A 16,900-nucleotide genomic window follows, 5' to 3' on the forward strand; every position below is an offset into this window, starting at 1 on the left:
ACATTTATTTTTCCCAGGTCAGAGTGCCGGCACAATCGGGTTCTTGGGGAATGCCTTCTTCCCGGGGTTCACGGCTGGCTGGCTTCTCCTTGTGGCCACACACATGGAAAAGGAGCAAGCTAACCTTCCGGCCTTTTCTTAGAAGGGCGCTGATCCCATTCAGGGGGACTCTGCCCTCATGACCTAATCACCTCCCAAAGGCCCCACCTGCAAAAGCCATCACCCTAGGGATTAGGTTTCAACATATGAATTTGGGGGTCCGAAACCAGCACCCGTAACAGCACTCAACACAGGAGGGAGTTCGTGTCTTCTGTGTCTCCCCGTTTCCTGTGTCTCCCCATCTCCTGTGTCCCCCCCCAGGATGCATGCTCTGTGCTCACTCACCCTGCATTCTGCTTGGTCCCTCCTGGCTTCCCGCCCCCCTCGGGCAACCTGAATGCCAGGGCAGGCATCTGGGGGTGCAGAGAAGCAGGGGCCACTGACTCACACTGGCAGTCTGGGGGGCGTTCTTGGTCTGAACCTGTGGTCATACAGAGGGGGCTGCCGAGGGCGACCTGCCATGGCCTCCTGCCTCTCCCTCATTCAACTTGCTCCTCTTGGAACCATAAAGAAGCCAAGACGTTTGCAATTCCTTTGAACACAAGTTGGAGAGCGGAGATGGGAGATTGTGGCGGCAGAGTCAGGCAGTGTATTCTGTTTTTCTCTTCTCATCCACCCACCCTGGTCAGGTCTTACCACTCTGCCCCTTCCACTGGCGGTGGCTGTGAGTAGGGTATCACCACTGGGCAATAAAGGGTTAACCCAGCAGGTTGGGGATGTCCCTACTCTCTCAAGTTCCAAAGAAAGGATGAGGCCCCGGCTCCTTGGAGGCAAACCTCTAAGCTCTCAGCCCTTGGAATGTCCTTCCTCATGAGAACGTCTGGCTTAGCTGAGGTTGTGCTGAGCCAGTGGGTCCACGCTAACAGTCTGACTTCTGGTGGGGGCCTCGGGCCACACGGCGTCATGGAGCTCTGGAAGGGCTGGAGACTAAGATGAGCCATCCCAGTGATCAGCCCGTCTCTGTGACCAGCTCCCAGTAAAACTCTGGACACAGAGGCTTGGGGAGCTTCCTTGGTAGGCGATGCTCTGTAAGGATGGTCACACCTCCAAGCTGGGAGGAGTAAATGATATCCACACAACTCCGGGGGGCAGAGGAGAATACTGCTGGCTCCTACCTCACCTGCTGGTTCAGTCTGTGTCCATAAACCGTGACCGTGAGAACAGTGGCTTTTCTGAGATCGGTGGTTCCTTCTGGTCAGTGTCTGAGCTGGAGATGGTCTTGGGAACCCCCACAAATGGCAGCCACACTTTTGGCCTCTGCTCATCCCTGAAGACCTGGTGTGAGGCGGAGAGGCAAGGTGCACCTTCTTACCTCTGTGGGCCAGAGTCCACCTGCATGGCTGACCGAGCCTGTGAGGTGGCTGACCTGGGGGGCACTCCGGCCCATGCAGGGGTGCTTCCCCCGCGAGTCGCTCCGTGCTGCTGATGGCACTGGTGTGCATTCCACCCTCCGGGCTTCAGAAAGTGCCCCCTTGGAGAACAGCAGATTAGACTCCTCTAATCAGCACAACTCCATTGGCTTTTATTACTTTGGGCAAAAGAAAATTTGCTCCTGAACAAGCAAAAGCTCCCTGAGAGTTCTCGAGGTGTCCTGTTTGGAAAGATATGAGGGACGAGGGACAAGGCAGGTGGGGTGCTCGTGGGCTTGGGTGACAAGGAGAGAAGTCATCGTCTGAGGAAGAGAGGTCTGGGCCTGGCCCTTTAACACCAAAATGATGGAGTTCATTTGCATTTAGATCTCCTCCGCTCCCTCTTTTCATCTAAAGACAAATCCTCACAAAAGGCTGCTTAATTAGACCAAATTAGATTTCCGCTCAGCAGCTTGTCATTCATTACAAAATGCTGTTCTTTTTCTATTTTGGTAATTATAGGCTGGTCTGTACGAGTTTGTAAGCATTCACTCCAGCCAGGGAGTATGACTAGCATTCCTGATTTTGTTCAGAGAAGAGGAAAATTATTCAGTTGCACCAAATCTGTCTATTTTATAAGTTGGATCAAGACCATCGCCGGAGTCTTTTACAATAATGAGTATTCTCCCTCTTAATTCTTTAATGATTAATTGTAGGAGCAGCACAGAGCTTGGTAATTTCCAAGACTAAAAGCTAAGTACAAACAGATTTCACATGTAGCAATTATGCCATATATTTGAAATCTTTACCTGAGTTATTCAGCCCTATCGTGTGTGAGAAGCCACCCATTAAATCATTTATAGCACGGCCCTCATCCTCCGTTAATATCGATCAGCAGGCGCCTTCAGGGGAGCTCGGATCTCTTTTCCCATCGCTCATTCCCTCCTCCCAAGCGAGGAGCTGGAGCCGGGGCATCTGCAATGTTCACCTGCAGATGCAGATGCCAGAGGCTGGGGGCCTGGGTTTGGCGGATCCAGGGCCTTCATTCCCATGTTGCTCACACGCCCTCCATCCATTGCCCGCGGTGCAGCTCAGCATCTAAGAAGGCTTCCCACAAACCGGGGAAGGTTCTCAGAGTGGCTGCCGTGTGTGCTGGAGAAGCCAGCGCAGTCCCGTCCCAGGGTGGCCCAGTTGGCTTCACGTTGGTCACTCGGGTTGAGGGCGGGTGGGTGGTGTGAGCCCCGGGCGGCATGTGGAAGTGGGACAGGCGCCATCAGGTCTCTCTAATTAGTGCCACTCGTCCCTGTTCCCTGAGCTTACTGCGTGAGGGGCGCTGAGGCCTCTCTCCTCGCCCAGGCATGAGCTAACAAACAGGAGCGTCCACACTGGGCCCAGATCACGCTAGCTCTGAAGCTTTCTTGCTGGCTGCTCTGCCTTCCTGAACAAAAGACCTGGATGATGTGGATCGGGGTGACGGGGATCCAGGCATGCTCCGGAGAGAGAAAGGCAGAGCTGGAGGAAGTCCTAGAAATCAGCTCATCTTCCCTCTCACTCTATCGATGGGATCCCTGAAGCCAGAGCAGGGGAGAAGGAACCTCCTCTGGGCTGCCCTCCTGGACTGACCCTCTCTTTAGCCCTCAGCCTCCCCCACCTCATGTCATTGTCACAAGTGGGAAACTGCCCAGGCTCTGGTGTTCTCACCAACTGCAGGAACTGTGACCCTTCCATGGGGCCCACTGCGGGGCAGGACTGGTCTTTTCCACTTTTTGCCCTCAGAGCTCAACTCCCTGGAGAATCTGGGAACAGATGCCATACTGACAAGTCAGGCCTGGGAGGAGCAATCTTTCCATGAGCTTCCAGAACAGCAGCCGCCTGCACGACTCATTGATACTTAGTCATGTGAACAGTCCTGAAGTGTTCGTTGAAGACCTACTGTGGGAACACCTGGGTGGCTCAGCGGTTGAGCATCTGCCTTCAGCTCAGGTCATGATCCCAGGGTCCTGGGATCAAGTCTTACATTGGGCTTCCTGCAGGGAGCCTGCTTCTCCCTCTTGCCTATGCCCCTGCCTCTCTCTCTGTGTCTCTCATTAATAAATAAATAAATTCTTAAAAAAAGATTTACTGTGTGCCCAGTACTGGGGACACTGTAGTAAATGGAACAGAGCTGCCTGGTGCTCATGCCACTGATGTGCCATTGAGTGAGCTGTGGCCAAGACCACCACCCAAATGATTGGTTGGCTATAGTGAGGTGGGTCCAGGGAGGAAAGTGAGATCATGTCACAGAGGCTTCGACTCAGGGATGCAGAGTCCCGAGGCCGTGACAGTTAAGCTAGGAGTTGGTGGGGACCCAGGAGTGGATGATGGAGATGTGACTGATGGTGGATCTGGGTCCCTGGGAGGTATACTTCTTCATAGCAGGCTGAGACTCCTCAGCTCAAAAGCCCATTGGCACCAACACTTCACATACCCAGTTGTTTTAAAAACAGCCCGAACAAGCAGATTTTTAGCCATTTAGGGCCTGCCTAAATGTATATTTCAAAATATCTCATCGATTGTAAATTTTTAGCCATTTAGGGCCTGCATAGCTCTCTAATTAAAAAAAAATTTTTTTAGAATTTTTAAAAAGATTTTGTTTATTCATTTATTCATGAGAGACACAGAGAGAGAGAGGCAGAGACACAGGCTGAGGGAGAAGCAGGCTCCTCACAGAGAGCTAGATTCGGGACTCAATCCCTGGACTGGGATCACGCCCTGAGCCAAAGGCAGATGTTCAACTGCTGAGCCACCCAGGCATTCCCTGCATGGCCCTCTAAATGACACCAGCATCTGCTAGCCATTGATCAAACAGAGCCTCAAGTTCATAAGACCCCAAATAGTCTCATGTTCCATGTTTAAGACTCCAAACTGCTGCCGCCCAGCGGAGCCAGCAGAGCCAGGCACCCTGCCCTGTTCTGAGCCACATCACCTGGACACGGAAGCCCGTCTCCATTGCCTTCCCCCACCCTGGGCTCCTGTGCTTTCTTCCCCTTCTGGATGGTGGTCCCTCCCCCATAAGCCTCTGGACAGCCTCACACTGTGAAGGATTTCCCTCGGGTACAGCCCTGGCCAAGAGGCACCCCCTGCAGCTTGTGCGTCAGTGCCCCTTGAGGTCAGCCCAAACGCCTGCACTCACTCCCTGACACTCCTTCATCCCAAACCAGATTATTATCCATCTCCGTATGCTCCCAGGTACCGAGCACTGTGCCCTGCTCCCTGCAAGTTGCCGCCACTGCCCGTGCTGGAGGGGTGATGCATTGCTTGGGTCCCCACATCACTTTGTATGAGCAGCGGCCCGGAGCCAACCAGAAAACAAGCCCACAGTTGCATGGAGGGGGGAGCAGTGGGGCCCTGTCCCCCAGCCATCCGGCTCCACACTGCAATCAATACCCATCCTTATTAACAGGCTTCATCCTAGAGCCTCTTCCTCCGTTTCTGCTACATGCTCTGCTAACAGGTCAGCTGCCATTTTGTGTTAAACTCCTTCTCATTTATTACAATACCAGTTTTTTATTGACATGGAAATAAAACTTACAATCAATGAGATATTATGAAATATACATCAAAACAGAAGTCACTGGAGCTGGCGTTTTCATCTGTTCTCGGGAAGGAACAAGGGTGTATGTGGGGGGGGCGGGAAATACTGAACATTTTTCTTCCCTATTACATGATGCGATTTTCAATGAATCTATAAAGAAAATGAAAACATAAATAGAGTAACCAAACAGAATGATCCTTGCAGCTGTCAAAACTTAAAACAGTTCAGTTCTCCTTTGATTTCTGTTTTAAGTTTTGAAAAGTACATAGATCATTCTCTGCTTTTTCTTTTTCTTTCTTCTCTCTCTCTCTCTTTTTTTTTTTTTTTTTTTTTTTTTTTTTTGGTGGGGAGCCTCCTTCTTGGGTCTGTGGTCCTGCAGTCCTCTGTCTTTGACCCTTGGCTGCTGAGGTGACCAAGTAACCAGATGAATATGTCATTTATCCATCATGCTGACGGCTCCCTGTTGGCGGAGTGGCTCCTGGTCTATTCCTTACTCCTCAGCAGTCTGGAAGCGTGCTCCTGTGCTTGTTGGACGCCACATCAAAGTCAGCACAGACGTGTTTCTTCCCTTTACTGAGGCAGTGGTGCGCTGGAGAAGGGGAAGGAAGAGCCCATCCCAGCTGGTGCACACCTACTGCGCACCTCTCACCCCTTGACTCTTCAGACTCAGGTATCTCTCTAAATCTGGTCTCTCCACTCAAGGTGGGGATGGTTATCCCTGTTTCATGAATGATGGCAAACTGAGACTCCAAGGGGTCACACAGTCACTTGGTGAGAAGGATCAGAGTCTGGATTCAGATCCCATCTGCCTTGCACCAGGTGGACCTGGTGAGGACTCCCGAGATGGCCTCGCTGAAGGAGTCCCATTTTTTTTTCCTGAAAGTCTTAGAGCCCGCTCTGCAAAAGAAATCTGATGTGGAGACCCCCCTGTGAATAAAACTTGTATGATAGTGGGCGCCTGGCTGGTTCAGGATGAGGGCTTCATACACTGGGGAACCTCTCCTCTCCTCTTCAGGTACCCCGAGCTCCTCTCTGAGCCACAGGGGACTTGTGGCACTTGGTGGGAAGGTCACTGATCTCCTAGTGTCTCTCAGTATAGATGAGGCAGGGGCCACGGGGAGCAGGCAAGGTGGTCGGGCACCAGCTCCCAGGTCTCCGTTTGCACGGTCCAGTACTCCCTCTCCACCATTAGATGGTACATAATGTCAAGTGAAATCCATCAAGTTCCACTGGCCCTTGGCCTGCTTTGGAACAACTACTTCGTGAAGCTCTCAAAAGCCTCTCGTAGATGTGCCTTCACCGGCTTTGCCATACAGACTACCTCAGAGAGCAACGAAACCACATGGGACCTGGCTTAACTATTTGAGTCCTGGCGGAGACACCACCTACCCATGCCACGCAAGCTTACTTCCTTAAGATGGAGGGATGTTTTCCAACTTTCCAATGTGTCGTGGTGAGATAGATATTTGCATTTCTTTTCTTTCTCATCCCAAAGAGAGAGGAGTTTCCCAAATTGCTTGGGTGGGAAGCATGGCATATCTTTCCTGTGGACATACCAATTTTTCATTTTATTGAGGCAAAATTTACATAGAATTCACCATTAGTCATTTGTAAGTGTATTCAGGGCTATGTAGCACATCCACAATGTCAACAACTGCCTGTCTAGTGGCAAGACCGCAAAAGGAAATCCCATACCCATTAACCAGTCACTCCCATCCTCCTCTTGCCCTGTTCTCGGGCAATCACTAATCTACCTTCTTTGTCTGTGGATTTGCCTGTTCTGGACATTTCACATAGATGGAATCACACACTCTGTGGCTTTTATCTTGGGGCTTCGTTTCCTTTAGTGTAATGCTTTCAAGGTTTGAGCACATTGTAGCACGTATGAGGACTCCATGCCTTTTTATGGCTGACTAATATTTTACTGTATGGATCTAGCTCATTTTATTATCCACTCATTGGTTGATGGACCTCTGGCTGGTTTCCATCTTTTGGCAACTGTAAATAATGCTGTTGTGAACATATATTAGCTTGAGTACCTGCTTTCAATGTCTTTGGGTATGTACCTAGGAGTGGAATTGCTGGGTCATCTGGTAATTCTATGTTTAACTTTCTGAAGAGCCATCAAATGGACATATGAATCTTATGACTCGTTCTCTATGGACACAAATGCAGACAGAGTTGCTGATAATTCAGAATAGTGGAGAGGCTCATGAAGACCACTAGCTAGTATGCCTACTTTTTATTAAGAACCTCTGCTCAGGGGATCCCTGGGTGCCACAGCGGTTTAGCGCCTGCCTTTGGCCCAGGGCGCGATCCTGGAGACCCGGGATCGAGTCCCACGTCGGGCTCCCGGTGCATGGAGCCTGCTTCTCCCTCTGCCTGTGTCTCTGCCTCTCTCTCTCTCTCTCTCTCTCTCTGTGACTATCAAAAATAAAATAAAAAAAAAAGAACCTCTGCTTAGAACTTGCCCTGCATTATGAAATGCCCCAATAACCCTATGAGCTAGGTACTCTCATTGTACCTATTTTATAGGCTCAGAGGTTAAGTGACTTGCTCAAAAGTCACACAGAGTTGAGAAGCTAGAATCCTAACCCAAGCGGTTTGGTCCCAAGATGGCCAAATGGTAATGTCTCTGTAACGTTCCAAACAATTTCTGTTTGGATCTGGAAGGCCACAGGGTACAGGCTGGCGGCGGCAGCTCTCCACTCCTCATTATGCCTGGGCTCAGACTACTATGAGAACAAGCTTGCCTTCCTCGAGTCTGCCCCAGATGTGGGCATCTGGAGTGGGCCTGCCAGTTCCCATCGTGCACCACCCACAAAACACACAAGTGACAGGTGACTGCAAAGCATGACAGTGAGGGACTTCTCTCCATGGGAGCATTTAGCTTTATTCCTTGTTTCTTCCTTAAACAGCCAGTTTATTGGGCATCAGCTCTGTGTCACCATGGTTTGTGGTCAACTCAAACACATGGTTGTTCACTCATCTCAGCCGCAGACTAGAGAGCTGGGGTCGTTTGCCCCATTTTACAGATGAGGAGCTCGGGGTCCGGACCATACGGGTATAATTGGCAGCGCCAGTGTCAATCCTGACTTTCAGGTCTGGGAGCCCTGCCAAGTGGGCAGAAGCCATCCTAGCCACCTTCCTACCTTGGGGGCACCCTCTCTTTTAGGAGCCTCTGCTTTTGCCGGGGAGGAAAACTTTCTGTGAGTGTGTGCTCCAGGACAATGAGCCACCTCAGAGAGTGGCTTGGGGCTGTTCATAATTCAGATGACATCGTAGCCAGTTTCTATTGCTTTCATTAAAAAAAAAAAAAAAAATCGAGATCATGGTGTTTCTCCTCCCAGCCTCTCACGTTCGCCTTTTGAAAATGCTGCGCGTTTCCCCCTCATCCGCCTAAACCTGCTGTTGAGTTACCGGCCCCCAGAGGCTGCAGGCTCCGAGAGACGCATCCATGCACTTTGCTGCTCACCGCCTTCTCCGAGTGTAATCAAACATCAAGCTAAGTAGCAAATAAATCTCTCGATCTCATAAGCTGCACAGCGAGATCATGTAAATGCAAATGAAGGACCTGGTTTCAAGCTGTCGGGGGGAGGGGAGGGAGCGCAGGGGCCCTGTCACTGTGACCGCCTCAACTGCAAGGGCCATACATCAGTCGCAGTAACAGTCCCCGCAGCACGAAGGGAGAAGGGAGCCCGAGCCGCCCCAGGGAGATGGAGGAAGCAGGCCGGCTGCAAAACACATGCAGCGCTGGCCGTGAGAGCAGGGTGGCCGGGCAGGTGCCATGGGGCCTGGAGAGGTGTCCCGCTGCCTGAGACTCCCCTTGGCCTGAGCTGGGGAGTTGCTCTAGTAAAACCAACTCTAACCGCAGCAGTGGCCAAAGCCACAGCTAGGGCCAGATCCCACTAAACACTCAGTGCAGCCCCGGGAAGTTTTACAGATGCGGAAGCAGGGGCCAGACAGTTTAAGTGACTTGCCCAAGGTCACACGGGCAATGGCAGAGCTGGGCCTCTGTTCTATGTGACATTAATAAGCCGGCTTCCTGCATCCTCACCCTGGCTCGCGGCCTCCCCTCCACCAGGGGAGCAGCCAGCTAGGCCCCCATTATAACCCCCACAATTACACTGACACTGGTTTGAATGTGGCCCTTGACAGGTGCATAGGAAATAGAAACTTATGCTTTAACTCTGCCATTCGACTTTTTCAATTATAAAAGTAAACTCCCAGCACCCTCTCCAAAGGCCCCTATCCCTAACCACATACCCTCACACAATCAGTTACATTAAGTTTCCTTCCAGTATTTTTTTCAATGAAGCTTTTTTTTATACGCTCGCAACCATAGTATATGTAAAATTCTGAACCCTGCTGTGTTTTTTTTTCACTTGACATTATTTTATATGCCTTTGATCATATATGGATGTGGTCTTCCCATGTGTGCCTTTTTAGTATCATTATTCGGTGTTCAACTGCCACTCACACAATGCACATGGTTCAAAGAATCTGGCTTCTAAGACGGTGCCGGAGTCCTTTGATGCATAATGCACCTTATTTCACATGATTGTTTATCTGAGGTTCTCATTATGGAAATAAATAAATATCCTCTATGCTAATCAGGATCACAATTTGCATTTATATTGTGCTTTTCATTCGAGGATCTTAAGTTGTTTTATAATAATGAACTATCCCTCTATGAGCGCAATGGTATGTGTGTGCATACGCATGCATGGGTATAGCTATATACAGATATTTATTTAATAACTACCAGGCAATAACTGTGGGATTTCACGTAACTACACTTTAATAGGATGCAGGAAAGTGAGTGGAGGCTTTTCAACTGTCGGACAAACATTCATTTAGTTCAGACGCTGGGCTAGAGGGTTAATGAACTACATTCTGTGTGGCTGCCAGGAAGAGGGAGGGATTCCTCTACGGGGATTTCTCCGGATGGATTGAGTATCTAAGGTAAGTCTAGAACCCACACACTGAGCTCCCAGACTGGAAACCCATCTTGGAAATGTTCATTTATCTAGAGTCAGATCTGGTTCCGGGCCAACCAAGACATAAAAGGTGAACTGATTTCACCCATTTTCACCTCTTGGCTGGGAAACAGGGGCTGGTTAAAAATTTGCAGATTTTCAGAAGCATATTGGGTGGGAAATTCTTAGACTTGAATTGCAAGGCCAGCTCGCATGTTGTGAAGTTGTTTCACGAGCACCGGCTTCGGTGAGGCTCTAGGGCTAGGGGGGTGGTCTTTCTTACCCTCAGGTGACTTCAGAGCAAGGTAGCAGCTGGAGGGGAGCGCCATCTGTACTTGCCCCTGGAAAACCCCCGTGGTCCTCATGCCAACCAGTGCCTGCTCCGAGGGGGCTTCCGTGAGGGGGTGGGGGGTGAGGGGCTGCCTGGCCAGCCCAATCCGGGGCCTGTTTCCAGAGCCTGGTCCCTCATGCAAGTGGCAGAGGGAGCTTCAGTGCAGAAGGAGCCCAGAGAATCCGGAGACCCCTGGGACAGGGAGAGAGCTGGTTTTAATTAGAGCTGAGAGACGGGAAATAAGGCAGCGAGGGATGACATCTTAATGAGGTTTAATGAAGCTGTCTGCTGATGGGGACAGCTGTCACCCAGAGCTGTATTCCAGCCAAGCCACGTTGTGACAGAGGAAACTCAAAAAAAGGCACAGTTTGAATGCTGCTGAGGAGGGCGGGGTGGTCTGATGCAGAGCCCCGATTCTGCTCCCACCTCCAACACCTCTTGACTCAAGCACCTCAACCACCAGGAGGGATCCCAGCTACTGGGCCATATTTGAACAGCTTCCTACGGTTCACACTTCCCTGCGGTGCAAAGCTAAGGCGTCATGCCTCTTAAAAGACCTTGAGGATTTTGCAGGAGACTCCTTAGAATTCCACTATCAGACATGGGAAATGCCAGAGGGCCTTGCACGTGCGGGCTAAAAGGGATTCACGGATCCCTTCTCTTCCTGAGCCTTGACTTCCCCATCTGTCCACTGGCGATGATGTGACCTCCCTCAGAGCGCTGCTGGGGGGTCAGCATGTCTGGGAGAGCTGAGTTATCTACCTTGGCTATTCCATTTACTACTGGGGTGGCCTTGGCCAGGTGTGAACCTTCGGGTTTCCCATCTGTAGAATGGGAAGCCTACCTCCAAGTGGGATTAGCAGGGTTCAGGGGGGAAGCACAAGAATTTCTCAGGACAGAGTAAGTGCTCAGTAGAAAGGTTTACTAAATAAGATCAGATCGCATGAGCCCCACACTTAAGAGGTGCTCAGTAAATGTTAGCTCTCTTCCTTGTTTCTTTCTTCACTTCTGCAGCAGACAGAGGGTGATGGTTCCAAGGCATCCCCGTGTGGGGAAGGTACTTACAACCTTCACATGGCCCAACAGCCTGGCCATGTCACCTGCCCCAGGACCTTTGCACATTCCAACTTGAGAGCTGTTGCCTCTGGGCTGCCCCTCATCCTGTTCTGGGCTGGGCCAGGGGAGGGGGGGTGCGGTTGGTGGGGGCAGGTAGCGTGGGGGTCTGAGTGGCCAATTAAAGTGGAGATTTGTGGCCAGTCTCATCAGTTTCATGGATATCAGACTGGGGTTGCCATGGCGAAGCCGGTGACTACTACATCAGACCTGAAGTCACCTTCCCTTTCAATGGCAGCTGATCTCAGATATCTGTCATGACTCACTTGCCTGCATCTGGAAGTTCAGGGTCAGGAGCTCTGATCCTCAGCTGGCTTTACGTGGCTCCCCTGAGGTGCCCAGAGACCTGCAGAGCCCTCCACTGAGCAGCTTTCCCCTGGAGGCTTCTAGAAGGGCTTTGTGGACAGCTGGGAAAGGAGGCCCAGAATTGGCTCCAGGCCCTCACACCTCTGGCTCAATGTTCCTTCCTGCTTCCAAGAAGCCCCTCGGAGAACCCTTGGCTCTCTGGCTCTCCCTGGCTGACCCACTGGAACCTTCTTCAGGTTGACTCTCTCCAAAATGCCAATCCAAGGTCGGCATCTTTCTTTTTTTCCTGCATACTTGTCCCTGACCCAGTCAGGACTTTCCGTCCTGTGTCCATGTCACATCAGCCTACAGTGTTTTCCGAAGGGGCAGCTCTTGCCAGAACTCCAAGCTATTCGTGAAAACAGCGGACTTTACCTGGGGCCGTCCTGGGCATCGGCTCCCGAAATGCATGCTCTGTGTGTGCAGAGGGAGGGGCAGTGCAGAGGCCAAGGCACATCCACTCTGCACGAGCAGCATGTTGCCTGCAGAGCTAAGATGATGGGTATACTAAATGCCAACTGAGCAGTTCAGAGGCAGCAAAGACCACATGGAGTCAGGCGTGGGTTCAAATCCTGCCTCGGCCACTCATTAGCTGTGCAGCAAAACAGGCCTTCCAGTTGCCCGGGCCTCTGTTTCTCCCCCGGAAGCTGGGCCAGTGGTGACCATTTTGCAGGGTTATTTTAAGCCTCAGAGGTGATGGAGGCTGAGGAGCCTGGCTCGTGGTCACCAGGATTACAGGGGTCACTGTGGTCAGTGATGTTGGCACAAAGTGGGCTGGGGAGCTTGTCTCATTGGTCAGCTGAGCTGGTCATGGGTGAGTCCGCTGCTCCTCTGGGCATTCACATGTGAACACAGGGGTCCCGAGGCACCCGGCCTTTGGACCTAAAGGCCTGAGCTGCCCAAGGTGGAGTTTCAAGCACAGGAGAGTTTGGGGCTGGGTGGAACCCCAGAAAAGATCAGGGAGCACTCCCACAGCACTAGCCTGGGATGCTCTGCGCACAGCTCTGGGGGTGCGCTTGAGACAGGCCCGGGGATCCTTTGTTGTCCTACAGGTGACCCTCTCGGATGCTGGGGTGTGACCTGCCCAAGAGGGAAGCCAGTCCAGCTGTGGGGCTGGAAGGCTGAACCTCCTTCTCGGCTGAACTCTTGGAGAGCCCTACCTCATTCCGCCGGCTGATCCTGCTGCCTGGAGAAGTTAACACATATGACAAAACCAACACTCAGGCAATTCCGGGCACGAACCCACCATTGCAAAAGCACACAGCAGAGCGCCCTTTGGGACTTGACAAATTGTTTTTGTGCTACTGCTGCCAGTGCTTACACTGTGCTTGCGCGAAGAGGGGGTACCCCATGGTGCTCGAGAACACAGTGCTCCTTCAACCCGTAGCCATGGCCACATCACAGATGAATGGGTTCTGAAGGAGGCCTGCATGCAGGACTGCACGGCCTGCGGGGCACCCACGTCAGGTCAGGAGGCAGTAGGACCAGCACCCCCGAAGCCCCCTCGAGCTGCTTTCAGCCGCCACCCCTGCCCCAAGGACTCCCGGCATCCTGCAGGGGTTCGAGCCCCTTTTGCTCGGCCCTTGCGTGTCTGGCTCCTCTCACCCTGCACTTCATGCGAGAGCTGCCGTATGGTTGTGTGTGGCTATTTTTTTTTTTTTAAATTGTTGCCATAGAGTGGGACTTCCCAGCCTGGGCAGTACTGGCATTCAGGGCTGGGTAATTCTTCATCGTTGGAGGTGAGGCCTGTGTTGTGCTTTGTAGGACGGTTAGCAGTAGCTGGCCTCCACCCACCCCGTGGAAGGCAGTACAGCACCCCTTCCCAAGTTGTGACAAGGCAGAACGTGTCTGACAAGGCCAGGTGTCCTCCGGGAGGGCAAACCTGATTGAGAACTGCTGCTACGGGGCGCTCTATGGAGCAAATACGTCACGACTTTTTTTATCCACTTATAATGGCCATTTGGATCGTTTCCAGTACATGGTTAGTAGGGGTTGAGGTGCTGTGAGCATTCTCAGACATGTCTTTGTTGAACATGGGCACTCATTTCTGGTGCATGTCTGGGGGGAACTGTTGGGATACCGTAGCCATATGTTTAGCTTTAATAGATATCGCTAAACAGTTTGCCCCAGTGGCTGTTTATACCTCCCACGAGGTGCATCTGTGTTCTGGTTCCTCCACATTCTCACCAATAGTGTTGAGTTTTTACTTTTTTTTTTTTTTAAGATTTTATTTATTCATAGAGACAGCGAGAGAGGGGCAGAGACACAGGCAGAGGGAGAAGCAGGCTCCATGCAGGGAGCCCGACGTGGGACTCGATCCCCGGTCTCCAGGATCACACCCTGGGCTGCAGGCGGCACCAAACTGCTGAGCCACCAGGGCTGCCCGAGTTTTTACTTTGCATTGCTCAGAGATTAAACAACTTTGAAATCTGGATCTTGGCCACTTGGACATCCTCTTAATGAAGTGCCTGTTCAAGTCTCTTGCTCATCCTTCTATAGGATTGCTGGCCTTTTTTTCTTATTAATTTGTAGCTGCTCTTGATATACGATGGATAAGGTTCCTTTGCCAGGTATATGTATTGCAAACATCTTCTCTCACTGTGGACTGAGATTTTTAGAGCTAGAGGCAATCCGTGCTCCCCCAATCCAACTCCTGAGTGCACTTGACTATGGGGTTACTCGGTCAGTTGTCCTTTTTACAAAACAATAAATTTCATAAGGGCCAAGACTTTGTGTCTGCTTTGTTTGCCCTAGAACTCCCAACACAGGACTGGGTGCAGAGTAGGTACAAAATAAATATTTGAGGAGTGAAAGAATGGGTGATCCTCCCATGGGATGACTCTTGCAGCCTAAGGCTTCAAGGCATTTGGGCAGTGGTTGATTCCAGTCAACTGTTGGTAAAAAGTGCAGAGATAGGCACCCATGTGCTTTTCCGCCTCCCCACCCACCCCACCCCACCCCCAACATAACAGCCAGCTCTTGAGTCTGTCTGTCCTTTCTCTGCCAACTGGAAGTCTGCCCACCTGCACCTGCCCTGAGGGAGGCGGCGGGGTGGGGGAAGCCTCTCCTGGAGAAGTCACATTTTAATTAACTTCCCCTGCAGTCACCAGAGAGGCCAGATCATTTTCAAAAACAAATGAGAAGCCAGAGCTTTGTCTGCAGCTCAGAGTGAGTCTTTCAGAAGGAATTCAAGGCAAACCACCCAGCAGAGGCCCCATGCACTTGCCTGGAACCCAGGGCTCCATCCCTTTCGAGGGAAGTGGGGCCTCCTGGGATTTGAGTTGGGAAAGAAGAGGGAGAACGATGTGTAGAAGAGGAGTGATAGGGTCTCCAAGGAGGCATTTCATTCATTCATTCATTCATTCATTCATTCATTCAGCCCCTACTTGCCAGCATCTTTTCAATGGCACAGGGAGAAAGAGGGGTGAGGATAAGGGGGCAGGGGGCACAGGGGCGATCTCTGTACCTTCTGCTCAATTTTGCTGTGAACATTAAACTGCTCTAAAAAAAACAAGGTCCAGTGGCACCCAGGTGGCTCAGTCGCTGAAGCGTCTGCTTTGGGCTCGGGTCATGATCTCGGGGTCCTGGGATCGAGCCCCGTGTCTGGCTCCCTGTTCTGTGGAGAGCCTGCTTCTCCCTCTCCCTCCTGCTCGTGCTCTCTCTCACTGTCTCTGTCTCTCTCTCTCTCAAATAAATAAATAAATAAAATCTTAAAAAAAAGGTCTATCTTTAAACAACAACAACAACAAAAACTAAAAAAATAAACCTTAAAATAAATGAAGAGTGAGAGTACATTCTACTGGGAGAGGCATGTTAAGCTGATCATCATGCAGTTAATGACTTGATTACTCTGCTTTGTAATTTCTAACGGCTTTACTGACACTAAGTCACACAGTGTACAATTCACACAAAGAAAGTGTACAATCCAGTGGCTTTTCGCTTATTCCCAGACTCATGCAACCATCACTACCATCAATTTTGGGATACGTCTTAGCCATCACTCCCCACCCCAAACATTCCAATCCCATCCCCCTCCCAGCCAGAAGCAACCACGAATCTACCTTGTGTCCATTTGGACTTGCTACTTGAGACATTTCAGGTCAAGGAAGTCATGCAGTACGTGGTCCTTGGTGCCTGGCTCTTTCCCTGAGTGTCATATACAGACCCAAAGCCCTTCTGTGCTGCAGAGGTACTACTGGGCAATTTTGAAAGTGTCCTGTAGATAGAGTTCACCCTAGGGTGCCGTATGACAGGGAAAGTCTGGACTGAAGGCAACCCGGGAGAGCTTCACAGAGGAGGAGGTTTTTAATCTTGGGCATTTATTGAGCACCTGCAATGTGCCAGCAGGAAGGGGAAGGCCATAGAAGTCATGGTTCTGTCTGTGTGGGATTTTATCATCCAGACATTTGGGTGGCTCATGGGTATTCGTTTAGCCAGTGGATCTGAGCGTGGGCTGGAGACAGACGGCTGGTGTTCAAGTCCCAGCTCTGCCACTTTCTACTGTGTGGCCTTGTGCCAACTGCCTGACTTATCTGTGCCTCAGCTTCCTCATCGGAGAAATGGGGTTAGCAAGGGGGGCTGCCTCACAGGGCAGCTGTGGGGACTCAAGGAGAGGCGCAGGGGAAGGGCTGAACATTGTATCTGGGACACGATCAGAAGTCAACAGAGGCTCCATGAAGCAGAGAGATGTTCTAAGCATCATGAGGAGTAGGACCTCTGACCTCAGGAAGCTGCTCCGCTAAAGAGCTGCAGGGCGATCTAATGATTAGGAGTCCTGGCTGGAGGCCTGACCCAGCCCCGTGTGGAACCCAGCCCAGCCCTTAGGAGCTGTGGGTCACGACCGCCTCTCTAAGCATCCGCTCCCCTGTCTATAAAATGGGGGAGTCACGTGGTCAGTTATAGGGCCATTTGTTCCTACATCTCCCTCCTGGGGGGCAAGGAGGAGTGCGCCAGAGACGCCGAGAATGAGAGCGGCACCTGGGTGACTCAGTGGTTGAGTGTCCGCCTTTTTTTTTTTTTTTTTGGATGTTTTTTTATTGGAGTTCAATTTGTCAACATATAGTATAACACCCAGTGCTCATCCCGTCAAGTGCCCCCCTCAGTGCCTGTT

At 51.2% G+C, this 16,900-nt stretch overlaps 1 protein-coding gene across 2 annotated transcripts in view; it reads left to right on the plus strand.

The window, feature by feature from the left end:
* Window positions 1-16,900, plus strand: part of CFAP77 (cilia and flagella associated protein 77) — a 130,686-nt gene that overhangs the window by 56,962 nt on the left and 56,824 nt on the right. The window lies entirely within an intron of this gene.

The sequence above is a fragment of the Canis lupus genome, chromosome 16, assembly GCF_048164855.1.
Source record: "Canis lupus baileyi chromosome 16, mCanLup2.hap1, whole genome shotgun sequence".
Lineage (NCBI taxonomy): Eukaryota > Metazoa > Chordata > Mammalia > Carnivora > Canidae > Canis > Canis lupus.